We start from the raw sequence: 14,181 nt of genomic DNA on the forward strand, positions 1-14,181 counted from the left end.
CAAATGAAATAAATAATTGTAAGTTTTTGTTCCAGTTTTATTTGTCGATGACACAGGCAGCTTGCAGACGATCTCTACGCAAAAACTTTTTGGGACTCTTTAGCTCCGCCCACGACATGCCTCCAGTAGCTCGACTGTTTTCAGAGAGAATCAAAGCTGTATCTTTCTTTTATAAATTTGATCAAACTAAAGACTCTTCAGAGATATGAAGGATGCAATACTACTCTATAGGTACTCAAGAAATATCCTCAGCTGAACAGACTGGTCACACTTCCATGTTCTGTTAAAAACGGGGAAAAATTACATGATTGGTAAATGTGGAGGCTTGAACTTTTTTAGTTTGTTTTTTTGACATTTTACAGATAAAAAAAGAGCTCTAAACTCTAACACAAAGGGATGTTATGGTTCTAAATAGAACTGTTAGTAAGAGTAAAGAACCTTTTTAAAAAAAAAAGAAGTTTTTTTTTATTAGAGTGTGGGTCCTTACAACAGAGCATGTTCATGTCCATTTCTTCTTCTGACAGAAACTTCCGTCAAGGTAGCACACGTCACAAACATCTCATTCAAATGGGATGAACGGTCCACAAGAATGTTGGAAAAATGTTTCACAGGAAATAGAAACACATGTGATTATTACAATCAAAGTTGATTAACAAATTATGACCCTGAGTTGCAAGCATAAATGTAATTTAGCCCATTACAGTGTGTGGTAAGTCTGAATTTGAGAGCATCTCATTAAGTTTGGGGTTTCTGATCTTTAAAGTCTCTGATATCCAAACAGTTTTTGTGCATAACAGAAGCAAGAAGATTTCTAAAACAAACACAATAGAGTTAGGTTTCTTAGGACATCAACTTCCATTTAACATGGAAGAAAGAGCTTTGTGCATCCCACCTGGAACAGGTGAATATTAATCGAACTGACCACCATTAACTGAATATAAAAATGCAGTATATGTAGGTTTCATTTCCTGTTGGCATGAGAATTAAACTGCAGATGTGTTTTGGTGTCCGTAGTGAAAACCATTCAGATCATTCAGACTCCTGAATATGAGACCAGGCAGGAGTTCCTACAATGTGAGTTACTAGAAAAACACACACACACACAGCCTTTTCTGTAGCAATTAAACATGATCTCACCAGGGCTGTGTTCCAGAACCAGTTAATCACTCCATGATATCCAAACTCACATTTCAATATTTCGAATCCGCAATAAAATCTGACATGAATGGTATCATAAACTTTGTTTTCTAAAGATTTTTGGTGTCTCTAGTTTCCAGTTATGGCTGCATTTGGAAGAGCATCCTTCCCATACCGCTCGGAAGTAATTCAGCCAGAAGCTACAAACTGCAAGAACCGTGGTTAAAAACCACAGAATGTTGGTTTTATTTGGAAGGCGAGACTTCCTTTACTAGAGCCGCCATATTGGGCACATTTCAGTTTCTCCATTCAATCTTTCTGTGTTCCAATGTAAACTCCATTCTGGAGTGAATTGAAACCATTTCAAACCAGTTCTCTAGAACCGATGATAGCAAGTAAGCTGGGTTTGGTTTAATCTCTTTATAAAATACCCCCTAATGAATGACACACCAAAACATTCCTCTACAACTTTATGTATCACGTCTACCAATAAATTATAATTACAAGCAAAAAGATCCTGCAGAAGTTAAATTAATGATGAAAGTCACGCTTCAAGATTTAGATGCAGAGTATGTGTTGTCCATCAGATTTCCATCAGTTCTCTCTGGATCCACATTCACTCAGCCGCTCTATCCTGGGTTCGGACTGGGTCTCTATTCAGTCGCAAAACTGTGTCGTCTATGCAATTAAGCTTAGCTCTTACACAGCCGAGCTCTGAACCTGCTGACAATTCTGAGTAAAGATGTAATGCCTCTAGTATCAACGCATAAAGCTGTAAGTGCTGTGTAAGTGGATTCATGGCACCTCTGAGCATCTAAATGCCACTTCCGAAGCGCTCTTATGCCACCTTTCCAGTGTACATTTGGCTAAATTGTTAATGATACAGAAATTGTACAAGAATATTGCCATATCATGTATTAAGCACCACGATAAATCGGTAAAGGTGAGAAATGGATTCTTTTATTTTCTAATTAATAAATAGCTGAGCTTTTAAAGACTTCAGATATGACAGTGTCTTATAAGGTTCATGTAATAATGGTCGTATTGTAGGAGTGGGAAGTGATAATCAGATGTATGTGGAAAATTTAGATTATATGTAAATAAAATGATTTCAGGCTTTTGTGGAATTTGATGAAGCTCTGTTACATTTTCCTTTTCATGTTGGGTTAATGAAAGAAATGCTTTTATATTTTCATATTTTATTTGCTGTTTGGTTTCAATAAAGAACACTATAATTAGTGGACTTAATTTTATGCATAATCTACTGCATGCTTAAAAGGGGTCATATGATGCGATTTCAATTGTTCGGAAAATTTAGATTATATGTAAATAAAATGATTTCAGGCTTTTGTGGAATTTGATGAAGCTCTGTTACATTTTCCTTTTCATGTTGGGTTAAGGAAAGAAATGCTTTTATATTTTCATATTTTATTTGCTGTTTGGTTTCAATAAAGAACACTATAATTAGTGGACTTAATTTTATGCATAATCTACTGCATGCTTAAAAGGGGTCATATGATGCGATTTCAATTGTTCCTTTCTCTTTGGAGTGTTACACTTTTCGATGTATGCAGCTGCTTGACCTGGAGTTGAAGCCGTCACTTGTTGTTTACATCTGTAAGAGGCTTCCTATTTCATTTGAGTGAAATAATTATAGGAGTTGTTTTTGTATCTAAATGTATCAGTCAAATCCACACTTATGTGTGAAAATCTTTGTGAGGATCCTAGTAAACAGTGCATTCGGTCTTAAAGTGACAGTACCCTAGTATATCTGCTGCCATTAATGTTAATCAATCAATCTCATTGCTCTTGACTGAATCACTTTTGTAACTTTAATAAGCATAAATGTATATTTAATTTACACTGTGAAGCCTATGCAGTGTTTTTTGTACATTTGATTACTTTATACAATTTATTCTAGTATTTCTATAGGCCTAGCTAGTGCTTGAAGTTTCTCAGGTATGTCTATTTTTGCTCTTTTGTATATATTATTCAAAATATAAATTTTTCAAAATATTTTTTGCTGAATAAAAAATATTAATTTCTTTCAAAAACAGAAAAAAATAAATAAATACTGACCCCAGACTTTTGAACAGTAGTGTGTATTGTTACAAACAATTCTTATTTTGAATAAATGCAGTTCTTTTTAACTTTGCATCACAGGAATATATTATATTTTATATATATATATATATATATATAATTCCGTCCCCCTCACTTCTGAAATGACGGCTCTGAATATTGGCTTCGATGAAAGAGAAACTAGGCAGGACGACCAATGAGGTTTCAAGACATGTTATGAGAGTTTAATATTAACCATCAGATGGAAGTGTTTCAGAATCGTTCAGCTCTCAGGTGTGAGTTTCTGCAGGGTGGATTTCAGGCGGTCTCGAGCACTGCTGCACGGCTCCAGCGACTTATTCGGCCTGCACATAAAACAATCAAACACCATCGCACACTGTCAATAAGAAAAATACAGTTCATGAATGTGAACGCTTGTGTTTGTTGCGTTACCTGGCCATGAAAGCGTTCAGGACAGTGACGTGTTCTGGAGGGAAATAACTCTGTTTCACTGCATGCTCCAAACACTGTAGATGTCCTGGTCAGCGGTTGCGTAGGTACATTTATTCAGAAACCACAATCATAAACAAAATAGTCGAGATCTCATGACAGAACACAGACCAGCTGATTGACACAGAATGAAATTTAATTTAAGCGGAATATCTCACACGGAGATCGCTAAACTTCAGCTTACTTGTTTGCCGGTGTTTTCAGATCATCTTTGGTGCTTTCGCAATGAAGATCAAGCGCGTGCGCATGGTTGCCAGATTGCCAAAATTTAGCAAAACACTGAGCAGAAAATGTATCCTTTTAACAGAGAAGCTCTGTTTCGAGGATTTGAAGTCTTGATATCTGGCAACCACACACATGAAAGCTTACGTAGTACAGCAGTACGCAATAATATTGCAAAATTGTAAAATTGTCTCCTTTTTATTTTAAAATAAAAATGTATTTTGTATTTTGGTGATTTGTATTAAACTATACATATACATACATGGTGCTGTTTTGTTTCTAATTGTTAAGCAACGTAATTAATTATATATTGTTTATAAACATTATTTTAAACATTATGCACTTTTTTCAAAGATAGTTATGTTGTTTTATTGCTTAGAAGAAACTTGCATTAGTAATATTTTGCTCGATGCGCCCTCTTGTGGCCTCAGGAGATAAGCCAAAAGCTTTTTTCCCCCTAAAAGAAATTATGCCTTTTAAATTCGAATATAATTTGAATATTGATAATATTTTGATACAAATTTTGAATTTAGTTATTCAGCCATTTTGACAGCCCTAGATCACTGTTATCATTTATTGACCTTATTGTTGTCTCGTCATTGTCTCGTTTTAGTCAGGGGAAAAAAGCTCAAGGAACATTTTTCATCATAGTTTTCTTTAACGAAATTTACATTACACACACTTAACTGACTTTTTTAAAAACATTTTGGAGTCATGATGCAAACAAATAGTTTATTCAGTGTTTTGATTCACTGATTCATTGAAATGGTCACTTCGAAAGAACAATGAAAATAATGAAAAAATTAAATAAAAAAACACCTGACCCTCTAACACTTGCACACTATTTCTCTTTTCGTTTTCTAACTGCTTGTTTTCTTTAAAAAACAAACAAAAAACCTTGCTACGTGTATTGCGTTAGGCTAACAGAGACTTGTCATAGCACTTACTTTTTATTGCTCTTTTGTTGATTTGATTGCTTCTTTTGTCCTCATTTGTAAGTCGCTTTGGATAAAAGCGTCTGCTAAATGACTAAATGTAAATGTGTGTGTATATATATATATATATATATATATATATATATTTAGTTAGTTAGTTACTTTATTGTTCAGCCTTGGCTGACAATTAGTCTTAGGTCTTGCTTACATACAACAATGACAGTTCAATTCACATATCAATACAATACTTAATACATTACACAGACTTATTGTGTATGGCGCAAAGGTTTGTTTATATATTGCTTTAGTTGCCTTCAGTGTCCTATAACGGCATCCAGATGGTAACAATTCGAAGGCATAGTTCAGAGGGTATGTTGTTTCTCCACTTATAGCCAGAGCTTTCCTCCTAACTGCCATATTATACAGCTGATCAATCGATTTTTGCTTAAACTCTGTTATTTTGCTTGCCATTCTTATAATACTGTTATTTACAGACATTATTCGCCCAAACCAAACCATTGTATTATACCCTAAAATACTTTCAATTAAACTAATATAAACTCTTTGCAGTTGTATCGACCATAGTGAGCATAGCATCCTCTGTCCCCCTTTGTGGCTTAGACGCAAATTGCAATACATCTAGGTGCTCTGATACATATGGTTTAAGATGATAACTAAAGACCCTTTCCATACATTTAGCAATGTATATATAGATGTGTGTATGTATATATATACTGTGTATATATTTAGGATGATTTATTTATATAGTAATTTACAATCATTAATTAATTACTAAAAAAAAAATTTATTTCCTTTCCAGGGAGATAGTGTTGTTGGTCCGCTGGGTGACAGGGGTTGTCCAGGAGCTGCTGGGGTAAAAGGCCTCAGAGGTCCACCTGGTCCTCCTGGCCCTAATATGATGGGGTCAGTTGGGCAACGGGGAGAACCAGGGGAACCAGGACCTCAAGGTCAGACGGGACCCCCTGGTCCTAAAGGCGTTCAAGGTAAGTAAGGCATTCAGTAAGCTGAGTAAGGTTTTGCTATCCACTATAAATACAATTTATTGAAAACAAATATCAGAATGGAGGATGTTGAAATCTGTTGATGTGTAAATGTTTGAGGTCCGTGAGAATTTCTTGATTTTTATTTATGTAGGGTTTTTCAACTCAAAAAAGGAAATATTTATGACTAATTATAACTGGTTATGATTAATAATAAATATTTAGATTATATCTTCGAATTAACTGTAGCAGAATCAATATCATGGAGCCCCAGGTTCTAAAGGAATGCCTGGTCGTAAAGGTAAATATATATTGAAATAATTTCTGAATGAAAGAGTGAGAGTTCTCTCAGTTTGGTTGAAAAAAGAAATGATACAACTGAAGGAATAAGAGTATTGTAGAGGAATAAGAGGAACTGAGTATTGTAAAAGAGTATTTCATATTAAATTGAATAAGAGTATTGTACCTTTAAAGTGTAAAGTGTAAAAAATAAAATCATAAGTCTTTGTTATATATGTTAATTACTTTATAAATGAGATTATATTTTTACTTACTTTTGCTCATTATTGGGTGCCAATTTTAGTTCTAGATCTGACATTCTATATACAATCATTCTCTAAATGGTACCAATTTTTTGGATTAGTGCACTTTTGTGGTTATAACTCAGTACATGATATAACCAATAGATTCAAATTTGGATATTTTTATTGATGTTTTTAAAATTAATTGAAAACAATGTGGTTGACATTTAGTGGTCGCAAAATCTGTGGGAAAATGTGTGAATGGTAATTACTTTGACAGATAAATTAGAGAAATAAATTTGATCTTAATTTCTCAAATTTCAAATGTATGCTACTTATCAAGAACAAACATAGAATAATTAGTCAGACTTAGTTGATGTTTTGTTGCAAAATGTGTATTGAACTAATGAAGCCTGTTTTGGACTCTTAGAATTTCTTTAAAAAGCGTTTCTCTTAAACTGCAAATATATGAATTGAAAGGTACAGGTTTTGCTATCCACTATAAATACAATTTATTGAAAACAAATATCAGAATGGAGGATGTTGAAATCTGTTGATGTGTAAATGTTTGAGGTCAGTGAGAATTTCTTGATTTTTATTTATTTTTTGATAGGTGATGCCCTGCCCTGTGAACCTGGCATACATGGAGCCCCAGGTTCTAAAGGAATGCCTGGTCGTAAAGGTAAATATATATTGAAATAATTTCTGAATGAAAGAGTGAGAGTTCTCTCAGTTTGGTTGAAAAAAGAAATGATACAACTGAAGGAATAAGAGTATTGTAGAGGAATAAGAGGAACTGAGTATTGTAAAAGAGTATTTCATATTAAATTGAATAAGAGTATTGTACCTTTAAAGTGTAAAGTGTAAAAAATAAAATCATAAGTCTTTGTTATATATGTTAATTACTTTATAAATGAGATTATATTTTTACTTACTTTTGCTCATTATTGGGTGCCAATTTTAGTTCTAGATCTGACATTCTATATACAATCATTCTCTAAATGATTGTATATAGATTTGTAATTTTTTGGATTAGTGCACTTTTGTGGTTATAACTCAGTACATGATATAACCAATAGATTCAAATTTGGATATTTTTATTGATGTTTTTAAAATTAATTGAAAACAATGTGGTTGACATTTAGTGGTCGCAAAATCTGTGGGAAAATGTGTGAATGGTAATTACTTTGACAGATAAATTAGAGAAATAAATTTGATCTTAATTTCTCAAATTTCAAATGTATGCTACTTATCAAGAACAAACATAGAATAATTAGTCAGACTTAGTTGATGTTTTGTTGCAAAATGTGTATTGAACTAATGAAGCCTGTTTTGGACTCTTAGAATTTCTTTAAAAAGCGTTTCTCTTAAACTGCAAATATATGAATTGAAAGGTACCCAATTCTCAAAGTAGAAATATCACAGCACTGATGATTGTTATCAGATACAGTATATGACCAAAACCTTCATGTTTTCTTCCAGGTGAGATAGGTCAGCTTGGAAATCCAGGATGCAAAGGACAAATTGGACCAGATGGTCCCAAGGGAGAGAGTGGAGATCCTGGCGATAGTGGGTTAGCAGGATTTCAAGGTAGAGAATATCATTTAAGGTTTTGGTGTATTTAAAAACATTTCTGTTCAATTTATGAATGTTTCTGAATCTTTGAATAAACCCTCTTTGATTCTATTCAACATGCATTTATCAATTATTCTATGTCCGCATGATATACCCACAGTATCAACTCGACTAGAGTGCGTCAAGTTCGAAAGTATTACAAAAATCTAATATCCCTGCCATCTCGTCCGCAGGTCCAGTTGGATCTTTAGGAGAGCCAGGTGACACTGGGCCAGATGGCACCAGTATTAGTGGCTCACCTGGCACACCTGGTAATCGTGGACCCCAGGGTCTGAAAGGGTCTTTTGGAGACTCTACTACAGGGGCCCCAGGACAGATGGGGCCCTGTGGTATTCAGGGACGTCAGGGCCCTAAAGGTGTCCCTGGATCTCCTGGACCAATTGGATTGCAAGGTACTACATTGAGACATTGAGACTTGAATAATATCTGGCAAGCGCAAAACTTCAGCGATATTTTATAAATGTCGATAAAAAAGTATTTTCGAAATGACGCCGTTTCCATTAACCAATGTTATGCGACTAAAATGTAACCTTTTGCCTCTCGCGATAAGTCGTGGCAACGGATTTTGGTGGGATTTTGGCTATATTTATTCAAAGGAGGCGTATGCGTGTATCTTTACAGAAGCAGCACAAAGAGCTGCTTCAGAAACGTGCGTGGCGCGGCTGGAATAATCACAAGCATTGTTGAAGAATGATCATATGACTTTTTACATACGCCATGTGACCTGCAAATGCGGAAAAAAACGTTTCCATTGCAGTTTTGCGAATTATTCCTTTTTCGCATTGCCTGAAAAACCACCTCATGCGAGCGTAAAAACATTTTTGCGATATATGGGCGTTTTTGCAAAATTGACGCATTTTCATTAGGCATATTTTCAATTCGCAATTTCAATTTGCGCAATTTGAAGGGTAATGGAAACTACTGTCACTTTTCTGTGTTAGGCTGCCCTGGAGAGAAAGGACCACCTGGGGGGGCGGGATCTCCAAGCATTGGAGCCAAAGGAGAACGTGGTAAGCCTGGTACCCCAGGCTATCAGGGACGCGCAGGCCTTCAGGGACCTTCAGGACTCAAAGGGGACAGTGGAAACCCTGGAGGCCCTGGACCAAAGGGTAAAGAGTGTGACATGTGACATTTAAACAAATCGCTAACTGTGGTTTGCAACATTTTGATTAACTGGAACATATTTACAGTTAAGATGGATGTTACCGTTAATGGTAGCTTTACAGTGTATACACTACCATTTTGAAAGAAGTCTCTTATGCTCATTGTTCACCAAGGTCGCTTTTATATAATACAAAATACAGTAATATTGTGAAATATTATTACAATGAAAAAAACTGTTTTAAATTATAATTTACATAATAATGTAATTTATTCCTGTAAAGCAATGCTAAATTTTTAGCAGCCATGACTACAGTCTTCAGTGTCACATGATCCTTCATAAATCATTCTAATATGCTGATTTTCAGGTCAAGAAATATTTCGCATTGTTATCAAAGTTGAAAACAGTTGCTGAATATGGGGCGGGGAGAGGGGATTGTTTAATGAATAGAAAGTTGATGCATTCTTGCTGAATAAAAACATTAATTTGTTAATACTTATAAATTATTATTAATAAAAATAATGTTTACATTAAGTGCCATTATTATGGTGTTAATATTAATAGTTAATTAAAAAAGATAAGATATACTGAATTAATGTAGACATTAGATTCAACACTGAAATTTATTTATTTTTTGAAGTGTGTTTTATCAAATTTACATTTAAATATATGTTATATAGATATTTAGAGATAAATACAAAAAGGCTGTCAGTGGCTGTCAGATTCTCATTTGTCATGTGGTATTGCAACTCAGGTTTGCCTGGATTTCCTGGTCAAGATGGCTATCCTGGCAACATAGGGAAGACTGGCCCTTTAGGGGCTCCTGGACCGAAAGGCTTTAGGGGTCTCAATGGATATCCAGCTTGCCCAGGGGTAAACGGAGCCAAGGGCCAGAAAGGTACTTTAAAACATTGTGATATAACATATTGTCATGCTTTAGGTCAGGTCTAATGTAATGATGGCAGTTAAATGAATCAAATACACATGTTCTTATATGTTTTCTGTTTTTTAAAGGATACATTGGGCCTCCAGGACCTCCGGGAGACATGATTTCAGTGCCTGTGAAAGGCCAGCTAGGGCCACCTGGACTTAATGGGGAGAATGGGGTCTTTGGAGAAAGGGGTAAATCTGTAACAAATACTCAAATCCTGTATTGGTTTTTAACCTTTAAAAAAAAAACTTCACCGCATCATGTGGTTTACTTGCAGGTAATAAGGGTGACCCAGGGCCGCCTGGACAACCAGGGTATCCTGGACATAATGGACCTCCAGGGTTTGAAAGTGGCCAGCGTGGACCGCCAGGCGTTCCTGGGTTGTCCGGCGAGCCTGGTGCACGTGGGCAACGTGGGCCAAAGGGAATTGTAGGATTCCCAGGGGATAATGGTGATCCAGTGAGTGGAAGTTCTTTTTTGAATATGAATCTTATTATTTAATTCTTGCCAAATTATTTTAATTTTGTTGTTGGTTTGATTGTCCTGATAGATATAGATAGCTTACATAAACAGGACTAATGAAAAATTAACTGTAACTATATGTAAATCATAGGCATTAATGCTTGTTTCTTTGTAGGGTGATCCTGGAATGTCTGGTCTGCCAGGAACCCCTGGTTTCCCTGGGTTTGATGGTCCTAAAGGTAAAATACAATGCTTGAAACTTTGCATACTCAAACCAACACAACCCTTCAAAAGTTTGGAATCAGTAAGTTTTTTTGTTTGTTTTTGAAAGAGGTCTTTTATGCTCACCATGGCTGAATTTATTTGATCGAAAATACATGAAAAGAGCTAATATTGTTAAATATTATTCAAATTTAAAATAAGTGTTTTCTAATATATTTTAAAATGTCAGTTATTTGCTTGATGGCAAAGCTTGAATTTTCAGCATCATTACTCCAGTCTTTAGTGTCACATGATCTTTCAGAAATCATTCTAATATGCTCAAGAAACATTTCTTATCATTAATGTTAAAAACAGTTGTGCTTTAATATTTTTGTGTAAACTGTGAAAAATTTTCAGGATCCTTTGATGAATAGAAAGTTTAAAAGAATAGAATTTATTTGAAATATAATCTTATAATCAGTTGGTGTTAACTGTCACTTTTGATCAATTAGATGCATCCTTGTTGAATAAAAGTATCAGTTTCTTTAAAAAACAAAACAATACCATTCTGGCTCCAAACCTTTGAAAGGTGTACGTGTACATATGAAGTTATATTAATTGCAAAACCTCCTTGTACTGTCTTGTATAGGTGACAAAGGTGAATCTACTGGTGGGCCAGGACCAACAGGTGAGAGAGGGCCACGTGGATACACAGGCGTGTCAGGTAACGTTCAACCTACTGTCCTCTTTCGTTCTTGTACTATAATATGTATTTCTGTAGTACAGAAATGCATTGGAAAAAATTATGGAGCTGTAAAAACATTATCTTTCTCCCCAATAGCTCCCCCTGGTGACAAAGGAGACTATGGTGACCCTGGCCCACAAGGGCCTAGGGGAAACTCTGGTCCACCTGGACCACCTGGGAACAATGGCCTGACTGGACGTCCAGGTAAAATAGATCAGGCTCTGAATTAGCAGATACACACATCTGTCACTGCACATCTTCTTAAATCCATATTAATGTGCCTTCTGGTATTCAGGAGTGGTTGGGCCCCCCGGTCCGTATGGAAGACATGGTCTAGAAGGTCCTCTGGGGCCTCCAGGTCAACCGGGCCCTAAAGGAAACCAAGGATGCGGTGGTCTTAGAGGTTAGGCTACTTATGCTGTGTACAAACAAACTGCCACTAATTTCAAAACTGGGACAATCATGTATACATTTTAAACTAATATTATTTCACTTTCAGGATCTCCGGGGCCCCCCGGGCTCCATGGACTTGACGGCCTGAAGGGGGACAAGGGTGAAATGGGATATCGGGGTGAGATATCAAGGTTGTTTGTGCTGTCAGAAGTTTTTGATATTGCCAGATTAAAAAATCCCTGTCATTCCCTCTCTTTCGTTGTTCTTCAGGAGAGGATTTAAGCGGCGATAGGGGCTTTATAGGACCAACTGGAGACAAGGGCACTCCAGGAGACCCAGGTTTGCAAGGTCCGTCACAAACAGGTGTTCGAGGTCCAAACGGACAGTTTGGGGGCCAAGGTACATAACTCATAATTCTATTCAACCTATTCATAACCTCTCATAGTGACAGTTGCTGAATGATTGTACAGGAGGCTTCCCTTAAGGTTTCATAAAAATGCGGTTCAACAGTTGTTTTTTTTTAAGAAGTTTCTTTTATTCAGCAAGGATACATTAAATTGCTAAATGTCTAGTGACACTAAAGACATTTACCTAAGATTTTAGTAAAAAAAAAAAACTTAAAAAGTTTATCTATCACAGTTTCAACAAAAATATTAAGCAGCACAACTCTTTTCAACATTGATACTATTGTTTAATAATAATGTGTAATAATGTTATGAAATATATGCAAATCAGCATGTGACACTGAAGACTGGAGTAATGGCTGTTGAAAATACAGTTTTGCATCCCAACAACAAATGACATTTTAAAGTATTTTCAAATAGAAAATTGTAAATAAAAATAATATTTCATAATATTAATGTTATTACTGTATATTTAATCAAATAAATGTAGCCTTGGTAAGCATAACATTTAAAAATGTGTACCAACCAAAGGTTTTTGAACGGTAGTGCACTTTGTTTATATATTACTGTTGGCTAATTTCAATATTTTAACAAGCAGAATTGTAAATAATATCAGGCAGCATAATCACACTGTTTATGATCTACTTTAATCCACACTGTCATCCACTTTCTCTTTTTTTATATAGGAGACCCTGGTCCAATGGGTCCTGCAGGCTTTCGTGGTGAAGAATGTAAGATTCCTAAACCTGGACCTAGTGGAGAACGGGGTTACGCTGGGCCAGATGGAGCTCCAGGTGTGTGTGGTCATTTGGAAGCACAAATGATGCGCACAAATAGAATTTGAGGTCTAAGTTGGATAGCACTGCTACAAATCAGGAAGACAAGCTGTAATGTGCATATGTAGGCTATGTTTATGCATAGAATTATGTTTTGTGCATGGTGTATGTTTTGCTGTTCCAGGGCCCAAGGGAGAGAAAGGAGAGGCAGGCAGTGTGTTCACAGTGAGTGGTGATTTTGGTGAACCAGGTGGTCCTGGGTCACCAGGGTATAAAGGAGAAAAAGGAATCAGTGGGCCCAGTGGCCTCCCAGGGTCTGACGGCCTAGAAGGTCCAAAAGGTAAAAGGAAATAGCTTTCATTAAAAGATTAGCTTATGAATCCAAAATATTTTGGGGCCACTTTACATTCACAGTTTGTCATTCAGGTTGTTCTATTATTATTTTTCCACAGGTGAAGGAGGACAATGTGGACTTATGGGCCTTCCGGGACCTTCTGGCACTGAAGGAGATTGTGGACCCCCAGGACTTTGTGGTGCAAAAGGAGACAAAGGGGACCCAGGTCATTGGAGCCTTCAGATCATCAAACTGGCCGTCTTATGAATCAGTAAAGTTATGATTTATGCCCTCACTTTCAATTTCTTTCTCCCTTTGTATTTGTAGGGCCAAAAGGAGAGACTGGGGCTGTCAAACGTCCTGCTACTCCTTATCCCCTTCCTCGTGGTCCTACTGGTGCTCATGGTGCACCTGGCCCAGTTGGTGACGTTGGTGATCATGGACCTAATGGCGGTGGGGGTCTGAAAGGTACAACTCAATTTAACAGCAGGGTGTTTATTTTTATAAGATCATGAAATGTCTCCAATTCTTACCAGAGTTGTTATTGTTAACTAAATCCAAAATCATTTTTGATCATTGAAATTAATTAAAATATAAACATTAGATGAAAACCTTATATAAAATAGAAATATACTGAAAAACACTGTAAAAAATTATGAACAAAGATTATTGAAGTACTCCTTACAAGAAAATACTGTTTCATTCTTTCTACTTCAAAATTTAGTGTGTCAATTCAGTGTTACTTGCTGATTTTTAGTGCGCGTGTGTGTGTGTGTGTGTGTGTGTGTGTGTGTGTGTGTCTGTGTGTGTG

General features: G+C 36.0%; 1 pseudogene; it reads left to right on the top strand.

Moving 5' to 3' along the window:
- The first annotated feature begins 3,933 nt into the window (after positions 1-3,933).
- The window catches only part of LOC107752566 (collagen alpha-5(IV) chain-like), a 13,153-nt pseudogene continuing 2,905 nt past the window's right edge, over positions 3,934-14,181 (top strand).

This window comes from Sinocyclocheilus rhinocerous, unplaced genomic scaffold (genome assembly GCF_001515625.1).
Source record: "Sinocyclocheilus rhinocerous isolate Xijiao unplaced genomic scaffold, SAMN03320098_v1.1 scaffold1965, whole genome shotgun sequence".
NCBI lineage: Eukaryota > Metazoa > Chordata > Actinopteri > Cypriniformes > Cyprinidae > Sinocyclocheilus > Sinocyclocheilus rhinocerous.